This window comes from Carcharhinus amblyrhynchos, chromosome 9 (assembly GCF_965287045.1).
Source record: "Carcharhinus amblyrhynchos chromosome 9, sCarAmb.v2.hapA, whole genome shotgun sequence".
NCBI lineage: Eukaryota > Metazoa > Chordata > Chondrichthyes > Carcharhiniformes > Carcharhinidae > Carcharhinus > Carcharhinus amblyrhynchos.
Window position 1 is genome coordinate 87,827,718 of NC_137332.1, and position 15,887 is coordinate 87,843,604.

General features: G+C 43.1%; 1 protein-coding gene across 2 annotated transcripts in view; it reads right to left on the reverse strand.

Annotated features, from left to right (window-relative positions):
- cop1 (COP1 E3 ubiquitin ligase) overlaps positions 1-15,887 on the reverse strand; it is a 165,575-nt gene that overhangs the window by 43,370 nt on the left and 106,318 nt on the right. The window lies entirely within an intron of this gene.

Here is a 15,887-nt window from a genome sequence, read left to right on the forward strand (position 1 = left end):
AGGTGGGTTTTTATGACAATTGACAACGGTTTCATGGTCATCATTACCCTGGATCTCTGGATTACTCGTCCAGTAATAACACTACACCACTGCCTCCCCCTGAGGAAGATGAAACACATGGCATTCAGGGAAACTTGGCAAGATGGATCAGAAACTGCCTTAGTAATAGGACAACAATAATGGTAACAGAAGGCTGATTTAGTGACTGGAGGTCGGTGTCCAGCAGTGTACCACAAAGATCAATACTGAATCATAGAATCCTTATAATGCTCAACGAGTTTGCACCAACCACAATCCCACCCAGACCCCATCCCCATAACCCCACTTATTTATCCGGTTAACCCTGACACTATGGGTCAATTTGGCATGGCAAACCTAACCCGCACATCTTTGGACTGTGGGAGGAAACCAGAGCACTCGGAGGAAATCCACACAGACACGGGGAGTTGATCACACAGTGACCCGAGGCTGGAACTGAAACTGGGTCCCTGGCGCTGTGAAGCAGCAATGCGAACCGCTGTGCCACCCACACAGACCTTTATTGTTTATTAGATACATAAATGATATAGATGGAAATTTGGGAAGAATGTTAAGCAAGTTTGCAGACGACACGAAGATTGGTGGCGTGGTTAATAGTGAAGAGGATGGTCGTAGGTTACAGGAAGATATAGATAGTTTGGTCAGATGGGCAGAGCAGTGGCAGATGGTATTTAAGCCTGATAAATTGTGAGATGATGCACTTTGGAATAAGTAACCAGACAAAGTAATGTTTAATGAATGGCAAAATACTGAAAAGCTTGGAGGAACAGATGAATCTTGAGGTTGGAGTCGTACAGAGCATTGGTTCGACTACATGTGGATTACTGTGTGCAGTTTTGGTCACCGCGCGATAGGAAAGATGTGACTGCAGTAGAGAGGATACAGGGGAGTTTCACAAGCCATATGGAGGGGCCAGATAGGCCTAGATTGTTTTCTTCAGAGAAAGAAGGCAGAGGGTGGACATGATTGGGGTATAGAAGATTATGAGGAGACAGGATGAATAGGACTCAGCTGTTCCTCTTGGTTAAGCAATCAATCACAAGGAAGAACCGTTTTCAGGTGATGGACAAGTAGATCCAGAGTGGATTTGACTAAAAGAATTTTTACTCATAGGATGGTGGGAATCTGGAATGCACTGCCTAGGAAGGTAGTGAAGGCCGGAAACCTTACAACCTTTAAGTATTGGAAAAGCACTTGAAATATCATAATATTCAAGGATATGGAACAAGTGATAGAAAATAGGATTAGCATGACTTTGGTGGCAGTTATTCTCTGAGCAGATTCAATGGACTGAAGGGCCTTTTTTGCATTCGATGAGTCTGACCCTATGATAGGAGAGAATATGGACACATTTCTGCCTTGTGGCACTGATGACAGAGCAGACAGTAATGGTATGGTTAATGGGCTAATGCTGTGAAATGCTTAGTTGTAGATAGGGTCATGCGACCTTGGGACAGATTTCTCAAAGCATCTGGAAAGTAGAGATGATTAAAAATGCATAAAGAATATCTTCCTTTATTAGCTGAAGGTGAGACAGGGAGATTATGCTAGAACAGCACAAACACCTGGTTAGACTATGGGGGTGCTTGCATACAGTACTGGTCACCCCACTACAGAAAGGATATTTTTGCATTAGACTGAATACAGTACCTGTCCTGGGAGTATTTGTTAGCGTCAGTGCAGAAGGAGCTATGCTCTATATCTCACCCTGTGGTGTACCTGTCCTGGGAGTGTTTGATGGGATAGTGTACAGAGAGTTCTACTTGGACCTTTCAGCCTTTGACTCATTGCAATAATTTAATGAAACATAATAATGGAAGCTCAGGGAACAGCACCTCATTTTCCAAACTGGACTTTTTGGACTAATCAGACTCATCGAGTTCAAAACCTTAGATCATAACCTTTGATCTCAAATTTCTTTTATGCTACTTTGCTGGTTTGGCCTTTTTCTAATTTTTTACTCACATCTTTTACTGTGTTTCTAGCCAGCAGCTAACCTGACATACAAACATTTCACTTTTTTTTATTTGACCCATCCCACTCCCTTTTGGTTTTCACTATGAAACATTTGGTCATCTAGTCTCAAGATGAGAATAAGAGCAGGAGTACGCCTCGAGCCTGCCCTGCTATTCAATAAGATCATGACTGATCTTTTCAGGGACTCAGCTTCACTTACCCACCCACTCATTACAAACCTTTACTGTTCAAAATCTACCTTTGGCTTAAAAACATTCACAGATGTAGCCTCAACTGCTTCATTGAGCAGGGAATTCCACAGATTCACAACCTTCTGGGTGAAGAAATTCTTCCTGAACTCAGTCCTAAATTTGCTCCCCCTTATTTTGAAGTTGTGCCCCCTACTTGTAGTTTCACCTGCCAGTGGAAACAACCTCCCTGCTTCCATCTTATTCATTACCAATTCATTATATGTTTCTCTCAGATCACCCCTTATTCTTCTGAATTCCAATGAGTATAGTCCCAATCTATTTGTCTCCCCTCACAAGCCAATCCTCAATTCCATAATCAACCTGCAATTGCAGATGAAAGCAAGACTGGTGGCATGGTGGACAGTGAGGAAGGTTATCTCCAATTGCAGCAGGATCTTGATCAATTGGGCCAGCAGGCTGACGAATGGCAGATGGAGTTTAATTTAGACAAATGCAAGGTGATGCATTTTGGTAGATTGAACCAGGGCAGACTTACTCAGTTAATGGTAGGGTGCTGGGGACAGTTACAGAACAAAGATCTAGGGATACATGTTCATAGCTCCTTGAAAGCGGAGTCACAGGTGGACAGAGTGGTGAAGAAGGCATTTGGCATGCTTGGTTTCATCGGTCAGAACATTGAATACAGGGGTTGGGACATCTTGTTGGAATTGTACAAGACATTGTTAAGGCCACACTTCGAATACCACGTGCAATTCCGGTCACTCTATTACAGAAAGGATATTGTGAAACTAGAAAGAGTGCAGAAAAGGTTTACTAAGGATGTTACTGAGACTTGATGGATTGAGTTATAAGGAGAAGCTGAATAGACTGGGACTTTTTTCTCTGGAGTGTAGGAGGCTGAGGAGTGACCTTTATAGGTCTATAAAATAATGAGGGGCATAGACAAGGTAGATAGTCAATATCTTTCCCCAAAGGTAAGGGAGTCTAAAACTAGAGAGCATAGATTTAAGATGAGAGGGGAAATACAAAAAATGTCCAGAGGTGCAAATTTTTCAAACAGAAGGTGGTGTCGGGAACAAGCTGCCAGAGGTAGTAGTACAGGCAAGTACAATCTTATGTTTCAAAAAGCATTTAGATAGTTACATGGGTATGATGGGTATAGAGGGATATGGTCTAATGCAGGCAATTGGGATTAGTTTAGGGTTTTTTTAAAAAAATAAGGGCAGCATGGACAAGTTGGGCTGCAGGGCTCTGTTTCCATGCTGTAAACCTCTGACTCTATAACCTAGTAAACCTCCTCTGCACCTCCTCCAGTGCCAGTATATCCTTTCTCAAGTAAGGAGACCAACACTGTCCACAATACTCCAGGTGCGGCCTCACCAGCACCTTATACAGCTGCAACATAGCATCCCTGTTTTTAAACTCTCTTCCTCTTGCAATGAAGAACAACATTCCATTTGCCTTCGTAATCACTTGTTGCACCTGCAAGCCAAGGTTCTTCCGCACATCAGCATGCTGCAATTTCTCATCATTTTAATAATGGTCCATTTTGCGGTTATTCCTACCAAAATGAATGACCTCAAATTTACCAACATTGTACTGCATCTGCCAGACCCTTGCCCACTCAAACTATTTATATCCCTCTGCAGACTTTCAGCATCCCCTGCACACTTTGTTCTGTTACTCATCTTAGTGTCATACAAAGAACAAAGAAAATTATAGCACAGGAACAGACCCTTTAGCCCTTCAAGCCTGCACCAACCATGCTGCCAGATTGAACTAAAACCCCCTACCTTTCCGGGGACCATATCCCTCTGGTCCCATCCTATTCATGTATTTGTCAAGACACCCCTTAAAAGTCACTACCCTTTTCGCTTCCACTGCCTCCCCCAGCAACGAGTTCCAGGCACCCACTACTCAGTGTAAAAAATCTGCCTTGTACATTTTTAAACCTTGCTCCTCACACCTTAAACCTATACCCCCTAGTAATTGACTCTTCCACCCTGGGAAAAAGCGTCCACTCTGTCCATTCCTCAATCTTGTAGACTTCTATCAGGTCGCCCCCGAACCTCCATCACTCCAATGAGAACAAACCAAGTTTCTCCAACCTCTCCTCATAGCTAATGCCCTCCATACCAAGCAACATCCTGGTAAATCCTTTTTGTACCCTCTCCAAAGCGTCCACATCCTTCTGATAGCGTGGCAACCAGAACTGAACACTATATTCCAAATGCAGCCTAACTAAGGTTCTACAAAGCTGCAACATGACTTGCCAATTTTTAAACTCAATACCCCGGCCAATAAAGGCAAGCATGCCGTATGTCTCTTTGATGTGGATATGATGGTGTTGAACTGGGGTAAACACAGTAAAAAGTCTGACACTTCCAGGTTTAAGTCCAACCAATTTATTTGATAGTAAACTCACTAGTTTGAGGTTTCCCTCTTCTTCAGGTGAATGAAAAGAACTCTCCATGTTGGACTTAAACCTGGTGTTGTCAGACTTTTTAGTACGTCTTCTTGACCATCTTCTCCACCTGTATTGCCACTTTCAATGACCCGTGTACCCAGATCCCTTTGCCTATCAATACTCCTAAGGGTTCTGCCATTTACAGTATATTTCCGATCTGTACTAGACGTTCCAAAATGCATTATCTCACATTTGTCTGGATTAAACTCCATCTGTCATCTCTCCACCCAAGTCTCCAACTGATCTATATCCTGCTGTATCCTCTGACGGTCCTTATCGCTATCCGCAAATCCACCAACCTTTGCGTCGTCCGCAAACTTACTAATCAATCCAGTTACATTTTCCTCCAAATCATTTATATATCTTGTAAACAGCAAAAGGTCCCAGCACTGACCCCTGAGGAACACCACTTGTCACAGCCCTCTATTCAGAAACGCACCTTTCCATTACTACCCTCTGTCTTCTTTGACTGAGCCAGCTTTGTATCCACCTTGCCAGCTCACCTCTGATCCTATGCATCTTTTGCACAGTCTGCCATGAGGGACCTTGTCAAAGGCCTTACTTAAGACCATGTAGATAACATCCACTGCCCTATCCTCATCAATCGTCTTTGTCACTTCCTGGAAAAACTCGATCAAGTTCGTGAGACACAACCTCCCTTTCACAAAACCATGTTGCCTCTCACTAATACATTCACTTATTTCCAAGTGGGAATAAATCCTGTCTTGAAGAATCCTCTCCAATAATTTCCCTATGATGTAAGGCTCACCAGCCTGTAATTACCTGGATTATTCTTGCTACCCTTCTTAAACAAAGGAACAACACTGGCTATTCTCCAATCCTCTGGGACGTTCCCCTGTAGCCAATGAGGATACAAAGATTTCTCTCAAGGCCCCAGCAATTTCCTCCCTTGCCTTTCTCAGTATTCCAGGGTATATCCCATCAGGTCCCGGGGACTTGTCTACCTTAATGTTTCTCAACAATCCCAATATCTCATCTATGAACTTGGACACACTGCACTTGGACTCCAATTCCAAATCGTGTATGTACATTTTAAACAACTGTGGACCCAACATTGATCCCTGAGGCACACCACTAGTCACTGATCGCCAACCAGAAAAACACCAATCTACTCCCATTTTTTGCTTTCTGAGAGTTAACCAACTCTCTATCCATTCTAATGTTACCCATAATGCCAAGCACCTTTATCTTATGCAGCAGCCTCTTGTGCAACACAAAGGAAAAGAAGTAAATTACAGCACCAGAACGGGACCTGTGGCTCTCCAAGCCTGCACCGACCATGCTGTCTGTTTGAACTAAAATCCCCTACCCTTCTGGGGACCATATCCCTTTATTCCCATCCTATTCACGTATTTGTCAAGACGCTCCTTAAAACTCACAATCGTATCTGCTTCCCCAACCTCCTCCAGTAGCGAGTTTCAGGCACCCACAACCCTGTGTCAAAAAACCAGCCTCATACATCTCCTTTAAACCTTGCCCCTTGCACTTTAAACCTATATCCACTAGAAATTGACTTCCATCCTGAGAAAAAGTTTCTGACTATTCACTCTGTCCATGCCTCTCAATCTTACAGACTTCTATCAGGTCACCCCTCAACCTCCGTCATTCCAGTTTCTCCAACCTCTTGTAGCTAATGCCCTCCATACCAGGCAACATCCTGGTAAATCTTTTCTGTACCCTCTCTAAAGTCTCCACATCCTCCTGTTAGTGTGATGACCAGAATTGAACACTATATTCCAAGTGCAGCCTAACTAAGGTTCTATAAAGCTGCAACATGACTTGCCAACTTTTAAACTCAATGCCCCTGCCAATGAAGACAAGCATGCCATATGCTTTCTTGACTACCTTCTCCACCTGCTTTGCCACTTTCAATGGCCTGTGTACCTGTACACTCAGATCCCTTTGTCTATTAATACTCTCAAGGATCTGCACATCTGAACATTTCCTATCTGTATTAGACCTTCCAAAATGCATTACATTACATTTGCCCAGATTAAACTCCCATCAGTTTTCTCTCTGCCCAAGTCTCCAACCAATCTATATTCTATTGTTTCCTTTGACAGTCTTCATTGCTATCTGCAATTACAGCAACCCGTTGCCCACAAACTTACTAATCAAACCACTTACATTTTCCTCAATCGTTTGTATATTACAAACAGCCAAATTCCCAGGACTGATTCCTGAGGAACACCACGAGTCACAGTACTCCAATCAGAAATACGCCTTCCCACAGTTGCCCTGTCTCTATAACTAAGTAGGTTCTGCATCCATCTTGCCAGGTCATCTCTGATCTCGTGCAACTTCACCTTCTGTCCCAGTTTGCCATGAGGGACCTTGTCAAAAACCTTACTGAAGTCCATGTAGACAACATTCACTGCCCTACCCTCAATCATCTTCGTCACTTCCTCTTAAAAACTCCATCAAGTTAGTGAAACACAATCTCCCCTTCACAAAACCATATTGCCTCTAATAAGTTCACTTATTTCCAAGTGAGAGTAAATCCTGTCTCGAAGAATCCTCTCCAATAATTTCCCTACCACTGATGTAAGGTTCACCAGCCTGTAATTACGTGGATTATCCTTGCTACCCTCCTTAAACAAAAGAACAACATTGCTATTCCCCAATCCTCTGGGACCTCCCCTGTAGCCAGTGATGATACAAAGTTTTTTCCCCAAGGTCTCAGCAATTTCCACCCTTGCCTCCTTCAATATTCTAGGTTATATCCCATTAGGAACTGGGAACTTGTCTATCTTTATGTTTATCAAGACTCCCAATACCATCTCCTTTTTGATCTCAACATGATGCAAACTATTTAATCACACTTCCCCAGATTCCTCATCCACCATGTCCTTCGCTTTGGTGAACACTGATGCAAAGTACTCATTTAATAGCTTGACCATTTCCTCTGGCTCCATGCACAGATTCCCTCCCTTGAGTCCTTGAGTGGGGCAACACCCTCCCCAGGTACCCTCTCCTCTTTATATATGCAGAAAAAGCCAAGGGATTTTCCGTAATCCTGCTGGCCAATGATTTTTCGTGACCCCTTTTAGCCCTCCTGACTCATTGCTCAAGTTTCTTTTGACTTCGCTTGTATTCCACACTTGCATTATGTGCTCCCAGCCTCCTAGCCTTGACAAATGCTTCTTTCTCCACAATGTTTCTCATTATCCAAGGTTCCCGAAACTTGCCAAACCTATCCTTCACAACTTGGATACAGGGATAGAAAGTGCTATAACCAAATTTGCAGATGACACAAAAAATAGGTGGTATGGTAAGTTGCAATAGGAAATAAGAACATTACAAATGGATATAGATAGGTTCAGACAGTGAGCCAAAATGTGGCAGAGTATAATGCGGACAAGTGTAAGGTCATGCATTTTGGTTAGAAAAATGGGAAGGCAATTTATTATCTAAATGGGCAGACACGTCAAGGTGCTCCGGTGCAGAGGGATCTCGGTGTCCTTGTTCATGAATCGCAGAAAACGAGCATGCAGGTACAGCAGATAAAAAAAGAAAGCACATGGAATGTTGGCATTTATAGCTAAAGGGACAGAATATAAGGGTGAGAAAGTATTATGGCAACCATACAAGGCATTGATGAGACCGCACCTGGAGTATTGTGCAGTTTTGGTCCCCTTCTTTGAGGAAAGATATAGTGGCATTGGAGGCAGTTCAGAGAAGGTTGACTAGATTGATTTCAGAGATGAGGGGTTTGTCGTAAGAAGAGAGATGGAATAGTTTCAGGTGACACTCTGGAATTTAGAAAAATTAGGGAGATCAAATTGAGGTGTACAAGATGATAAAAGGTATGGATAAAGTATATGTGGAGCGGATGCTTCCTCTTGAGGGGCATTCTCGGACAAGAGGTCATTGTCTTAGGATAAAGAGTAGCAAATTTAAAACTGAGTTGAGAAGAAACTACTCAAATGGATATGAATCTGTGGAATTCGCTACCCCAAAGCGCAGTGAATGCTGGGAAAGTGAGTAAATTTGAGGAGTTAGACAGATTTTTCATTGGTAATGGATTGAAGGGTTATGAGAAGGCAGGAAAATGGGGATGAGGAGCATATCAGCCATGATCGAATGGCTGATCAGATTCAATGGACTAAATGGCCCAATTCTGCTCCTTTCTGTTATGAACTTAGGGAAACTTGCCGGTCCTAAATTCCTATCAACTTACACTTGAAAGCCTCCCACATACCAGGTGCTGATTTGCCCTCACGCATCTGCCCCAAATCTACATTCTTCAATTCCTGCCTAATTTTGTTGTAATTAGCCTTCCCCCAGTTTAGCACCTTGACCCGAGGACTACACTTAGTTTTATCCATCTGTACCAGCTTACTGAATTGTGGTCACTGTTCCTGAACTGCTCCCCTACTGAAACACTGACCACCTGGCTGAGCTCATTCGCCAATACCAGGTCCAGTACGGCCCTTTCCCTAGTTGCACATAATGTTTCAAGAAGCCCTCCTGGATGCTCCTTACAAACTCTGCCCCATCCTTGCTCTTAGCATGAAGCAAGTCTCAGTCAATACTGGGAAAGTTAAAATCACCCACCACAACACCTGTTACTTTTACACCTTGCCAAAATCTGCTTACATGTTTCTCTCCCGCTTGACGTTGGAAGGCTTATAGTAAACCCCTAACATTGTGATTATACCCTTCCTATTCCTGAGCTCTACCATATAGGGGATGAAAAAATGACCGAGCAACTGAATACATATTTCAGTTCCGTCTTCACAAAACAGGACACAAATCAAATGCCAGAAGTGTTGGAGAATGCAAGATTTAGTGAGAAGGAAGAACTGAGGGAGATATCAATATTAGTAGAGAAATCATGCTGGGAAAATTGATGGCATCGAAGGTAGATAAATCCCCGTGACCTGATAATCTACATCGAAAGTATTTAAGGAAGTGGCTCCAGATATAGTGGATGCATTGGGGTCATCTTCCAGTATTCTATAGACTCTAGAACAGCCCCTGCAGATTGGAGGATAGCTAATGTCACTCCAAAATTCAAACAGGGAGGTAGAGAGAATGCAGGGAATTATAGACCAGTAAGTTTAACATTGGTGGTGGGGAAAATTCTCAACTCTAATATTAAGGACTTTAGAGCAGAGCATTTAGAAAGCAGTGGCAAGATCAGACAGAGTCAGCATGAATTTATGAAAAGGAAATCATGTTTGACAAATCTGTTGGAATTCTTTGAAGGTGTAATGAGTAGAGTTGACAAGGGGGAACAAGTAGATGTGGGATATTTGGACTTTCAGAAAGCATTTTACAAAGTCCCGCACAAGAGATTATCATGCAAGATTAAAATGCTTGCGATTTGGGGAAGTGTATTGAGATGGATAGAAAACTGGTTGGCAAAGAGCAAACAAAGAGTAGGAATTAAAGGATGCTTTTCAAATTGGCAGACAGTGACAGGTGGGGCGCCACAGGGATTGGTGCTGGAACCCTCACTATTCACAATATATATTAATGATTTGGATGAGGGAACAAAATGTAACAACTCAAAGTTTGCAGATGATATCAAGTTGGCGGGGAGGGTGAATTGTGACGAGAATGCAGAGATCCTTAAGAATGATTTGGACAGGTTGGGTGAGTGGGTTAATCAATGGCAGATGCAACATAATTTGGATAAGTGTGAGGTTATTCACTTTGAAAACAAAAACAAGACGGAAGATTACTACCTGAACGGCTGCAAATTGGGAGGGGGAAATGTGCAGTGGGACCTGGGTATCCTTGTGCACCGATCGCTGAAGATAAGCATAAAGGTCCAGCAGCCAGTAAAGGCGGCAAATGGTCTAAAGGCGGCAAAATGTTGGCCTTCACTGCGAGAGGTTTCGCATATAGGAGCAGGGGTGTGTTGTTGCAATTACACAAGCCTCAGTGAAACCACATCTCGAGTATTGTATGCAGTTTTGCCCTCCTTTTCTGAGGAAGGATGTTCTTGCTCTCGAGGGAGTGCAGCGAAGGTTTACCAGGCTAATTCTGGGGATGGTGGGACTGATGTAAGAGGAGAAATTGACTAGGTTACAATTGTTTTGGCTGGTGTTCAGGTGAATGATGTGAATATGCCAGCGTTGGACTGGAGTAAACACAGTAAAAAGTCTGACAACACCAGGTTTTAGTCCGACCGCTTTATTTGATAGTAAACTCACAAGCTTTCGGGTTAGTCCCTTCGTCAGGTGAACGGAGAGTTCTGAGGCCAGAACTCTCCATTCACCTGACGAAGGGACTAACCCAAAAGCTTGTGAGTTTACTATCAAATAAAGCGGTCGGACTAAAACCTGGTGTTGTCAGACTTTTTACTGTGTTCAGGTGAATGGCAGGGGGAGGGATCTCAGAAACTTATAAAATTCTTACTAAACAGTGTAGGTGCAGGGAGGATATTCCTAATGGTGGGAAAGTCTAGGAATTGGGGTCATAATCTAAGGATTCAGGATAGACCATTTCGGACTGAGGTGAGGAGACATTTCTTCACCCAAAGAGTGATGAGCCTGTAGAATTCATTATCATTGGAAGTAATTGATGCCAAAACATAGGATGTGTTTAAGAGGTGCTGGATGCAGCACTTGGGACAAATGGGATCAAAGAAAACAGGATTAGGCCAACGCGTTGGATGATTAGCCATGATCATAATAAATGGCGGAGTAGGCTCGAAGGGCTCCTATTTTCTATGTTTCTATATTGCTTCATTGTATGGGCCCTCCTAGGTGTCCTAACGCAGTACAGCTATGATCTTCTTCTTAAGAACATAAGAAATAGGAACAGGAGTAGGCCATCTAGCCCTTCGAGCCTGCCCCGCCATTCAATAAGATCATGGCTGATCTGTCGCTGCTCAGTTCCACTTTCCTGCCCTCTCCCCATAACCCTTAATCCCCTCTCTTATCAAAAACCCATCAACCCGCATCTTAAAAATATTTAGCGAGGCAGCCTCCACCACTTCAACGGGCAGAGAATTCCAGAGATTCACCACGCTTTGAGTGAAGAAGTTCCTCCTCAACTCCGTTCTAAACCGCCCCCCTTTTATCTTGAGGCTGTGCCCCCTAGTCCTACTGTCTTTTTTGAGCGGGAAGAGTCTCTCCACCTCTATCCTATCCATCCCATTCATCATCTTATACGTCTCAATGAGATCTCCCCTCATTCTTCTAAACTCTAACGAGTACAAGCCCAGTTTATTCAGCCTCTCCTCATAGCTCAACCCCCTCAACTCCGGTATCAGCCTAGTAAACCTCCTCTGCACTCCCTCCAAGGCCAAAATATCTTTGCGCAGGTGCGGTGCCCAAAACTGCACACAGTACTCCAGCTGCGGCCTCACCAATGCCCTATACAGCTGCAGCAAGACCTCCCTACTTTTATATTCAATCCCCCTCGCTATGAAGGCCAGCATCCCATTCGCCTTCCTGACCACCTGCTGCACCTGCAAACTGGGTTTTTGCGACTCATGCACAAGGACCCCGAGGTCCCTCTGCACCGTCGCCTGCTGCACTTGTGCATCTACCCATCCCTTTTACATCCCCTTCATCCTGCCATATCCTGGAATGTTAAGCTGCCAATTCTGTCCTTTCCTTAACCAAGTCTCTGTAATAGTAACAATATCATTGCTCCAAGTGCTAATCTAAGCTCTATTTGCATCTGCCTTACCTGTTGCACCTCTTGAACTGAAACAAATGCACTTCAGTCCACCAGGTCTTCTTTGATCAGCAACCACACTCTGCCAGTTCTTTGAGTCTTACTGGCCCTACTCTCAAGTTCCCCTTCAGTTAATTCACCTTTGCTTTTGATTTATTCACAAAGAACGAAGAAAATTGCAGCACAGGAACAGGCCCTACAGCCTGTCAAGCCTGCACCAACTATGCTGCCTGACTGAACTAAAACCGCTTACCGTTCCGGGGACCATATCCCTCTATTCCCATCCTATTCATATATTTATCCAGATGCCCCTTAAAACTCACTATTGTATCTGCTTCCACTACCTCCCCCGACAGCGAGTTCTAGGCACCCCCTACCCTCCGTGTAAAAAAAAAACTTGCCTAGTACATCTCCTTTAAACCTTGCCCCTCGCACCTTAAATCTATGTCGCCGAGTAATTGACTCTTCCACCCTGGGAAAAGGCTTTGACTATCCACTCTGTCCAGGTCCCTCACAATCTTGTAGACTTCTAGCAGGTTACCCCTCAACCTCCGTCGTTCCAGTGAGAACAAACCAAGTTTCTTCAACCTCTCTTCGTATCAGGCAGCGTCCTGGTAAATCTTTTCTGTACCATCTCCAAAGCCTCCGCATCTTTCTGTAGTGTGGCAACCAGAATTGAACACTATATTCCAAGTGTGGCCTCACTAAGGTTCTACAAAGTTGCAACATGACTTTTGCCAATTTTTAAACTCAATGCCCCGGCCAATGAAGGCCGGCATGCCGTATGCCTTCCTGACTACCTTCTCCTCCTGCACTGCCACTTTCAGTGACTTATCTACCTGTACATCCAGATTCATCTACCTATCAAAATTCTTAAGTGTTCTGTCATTTACTGTATATTTCCTATCTGTATTAGGCCTTCCAAAATGCATTACCTCAATTTGGCTGATTAAACTCCAGCTTGCCATTTCTCCACCCAAGCCTCCAACCGACCTATAGCTTGCTGTATCCTCTGATGGCCCTCATCACAATCTGCAAATCCACCAACCCTTGTGTCGTCCACAAACTTACTAATCAATCTAGTTACATTTTTCCCCAAATCATTTCTATACATTACAAACAGCAAAGATCCCCGCACTGATCCATGAGGAATGCCATTTGTCACAGCCCTCCATTCAGAAATGCACCCTTCCACTGCTACCCTCAGTCTTTTATATTTATTACTGTCACATGCATTAGTATGCAGTGAAAAGGTATTGTTGCTTGCGCGCTATATAGACAAAGTTCATCAAGAAGGAAACGAAAGAGTACAGACGCAGTGTTACAGTCAAAGCTAGGTGTCGAGAAAGATCAACTTAATACAAGGTAGGTCCATTTAAAAGTCTAATGGGAGCAAGGAAGAAGCTGCTCTTGAGTATGTTGGTATGTGATCTCAAACTTTTCTATCTCTTTCCCGACGGAGGGTTATGGAATAAAGTATGCCCGGGGTGCGTAGGGTCCTTAATTATGCTGGCTGCTTTGCTGAGGCAGCAGCAAGTGTAGACAGAGTCAATGGATGGGAGGCTGGTTTGTATGATGGATTGGGCTACATTCATGACCTTTTGTAGCTTCTTGCAGTCTTAATAATGTTTTCTATGTTGCATCTATAAATATTGCTGAGAGTATTACGTGACATTTCAAATTTCTTCAGTTTTCTGATAAAGTCGAGGCATTGGTAGGAATTCTTAACTATAGTGTTGGCATGGGGGCACCAGGACAGGTTGTTGGTGATCTGGACACCTAAAAACCTGAAGTTCTCACCCATTTCTACTTCGTTCCCATTGATGTAGACAGGGGCATGTTCTCCACTACACTTCCTGAAGTTGACGACGATCTCCTTTGTTTTGTTGACATTGAGGGAGAGATTATTGTCATCTCACCAGTTCACTAAACTCTCTATCTCATTCTTGTACTGTCTCGTCATTGCTTGCGATCCAACCCACTACAGTAGTGTCATCAGCAAACTTGAAAATCGCACCTTGTCGAATGCCTTCTGAAAATCCAGATAAACCACATCCACCGGTTCCCTGTTGACCACTCGTAATGTCCTCAAAGAATTCCAGTAAATTAGTTAAACATGACCTGCATCTTCCAATGGGACAATTACTATCTCACTATTTCTTCCTTCATGACAAATTCAATCATTTTCCCCACTACAGAAGTTAAGCTAACAGGCTTATAGTTACCCACCTTTTGTCTGCCTTTATTTTAAACAGTGGTGTCACGTTTGCTGCTTTCCTATCTGCCGAAACTGCCCCAAAGTCTAGTGATTTTTGGTAAATTACCACAAGTGAATTTGCTGTTTCCCTGCCATCTCTTTTAGTACCCTGGGATGCGTTCCATCAGAGTGAGGAGACTTGTCTACCTTTTTGCCCTATTAGCTTGCCAAACATTACTACTTTAGTGACAATGGTCATTTCTAGGTCCTCACCTGCCATAGCCTTTTTGTCATCAATTTTTGGAATGTTATTTGTGTCTTCCACAGGGAAGACTGACCCAAAATACCTGTTCAATGCTTCGGCCATTTCCTCATTTCCCTTTATTGAATCCCCATTCTCATTCTCTCAAGGACCAATGTTTACCTCAGCAACTCTTTTTCGTTTTATATATCTGTGGAAAATTTTGCTATCTTTTTTATATTCCAAGTTAGTTTACTCAAAATCTTACTTTCTTTCATGGCTGCAAACTTTAAAGACTTCCCAATCCTCTAGCTTCCTACTAATCTTTGCCACTTTGTATACCTTTATTTCCTTTGAGATCCTTGGTTGACTATACCCCTTTTTCTACAGTCCTTCCTTGTAAGTGGTATAAACTTTTGCTGAGCAGTGTGAAAAATCACTTTGAAAGTCCTCTACTGTTCTTCAATTGTCCCAGCATAAAGTTTTTGCTCCCAGTCTACCTTAGCCATCTCCTCCCTCATCCTACTGTAGTCTCCTTTGTTTCAGCACGACGCATTGGTATTGGATTTTACCTTCTCACGTTTCATCTGTATTTTAAATTCAGCCATACTGCGATCACTCCTTCCAAGAAGATTCCTAACTCTTTAATTATTCCTGTGTCATTGCACAGGACCAGGTCTAGGATAGTTTGCTCCCTCATAGGTGCCATTACATATTGTTTGAGAAAACTATCAGGGAGACGTTCAATGAACTCTCCGTGAAGATGGTCTTGATCGACCTGGTTTGACCAATCAACATGTAGATTTAAATCTCCCATGATAATTGCCGTACTGTTATGCATTAGTTATTTATTTGTTTATTGTTCACCATACCATGTTATTATTTGGCAGCCTACAGACTACGCCTAGTAGTGACTTTTTCTCCTTACTATTTCTAACTTTCACACAAATGGATTCAACCTCATCTCTCATTACTACCTTGATGTCATCCTTAAATACCTGAACTACAACACCTCCCTTAGCTTCCTGTCTGTCTTTCCGAAGAGTCTGATACCCCTGGATATTTAATCCCCAGTAATGACTATCCTGCAAACATGTCTTTGTAATGTTTACTAAA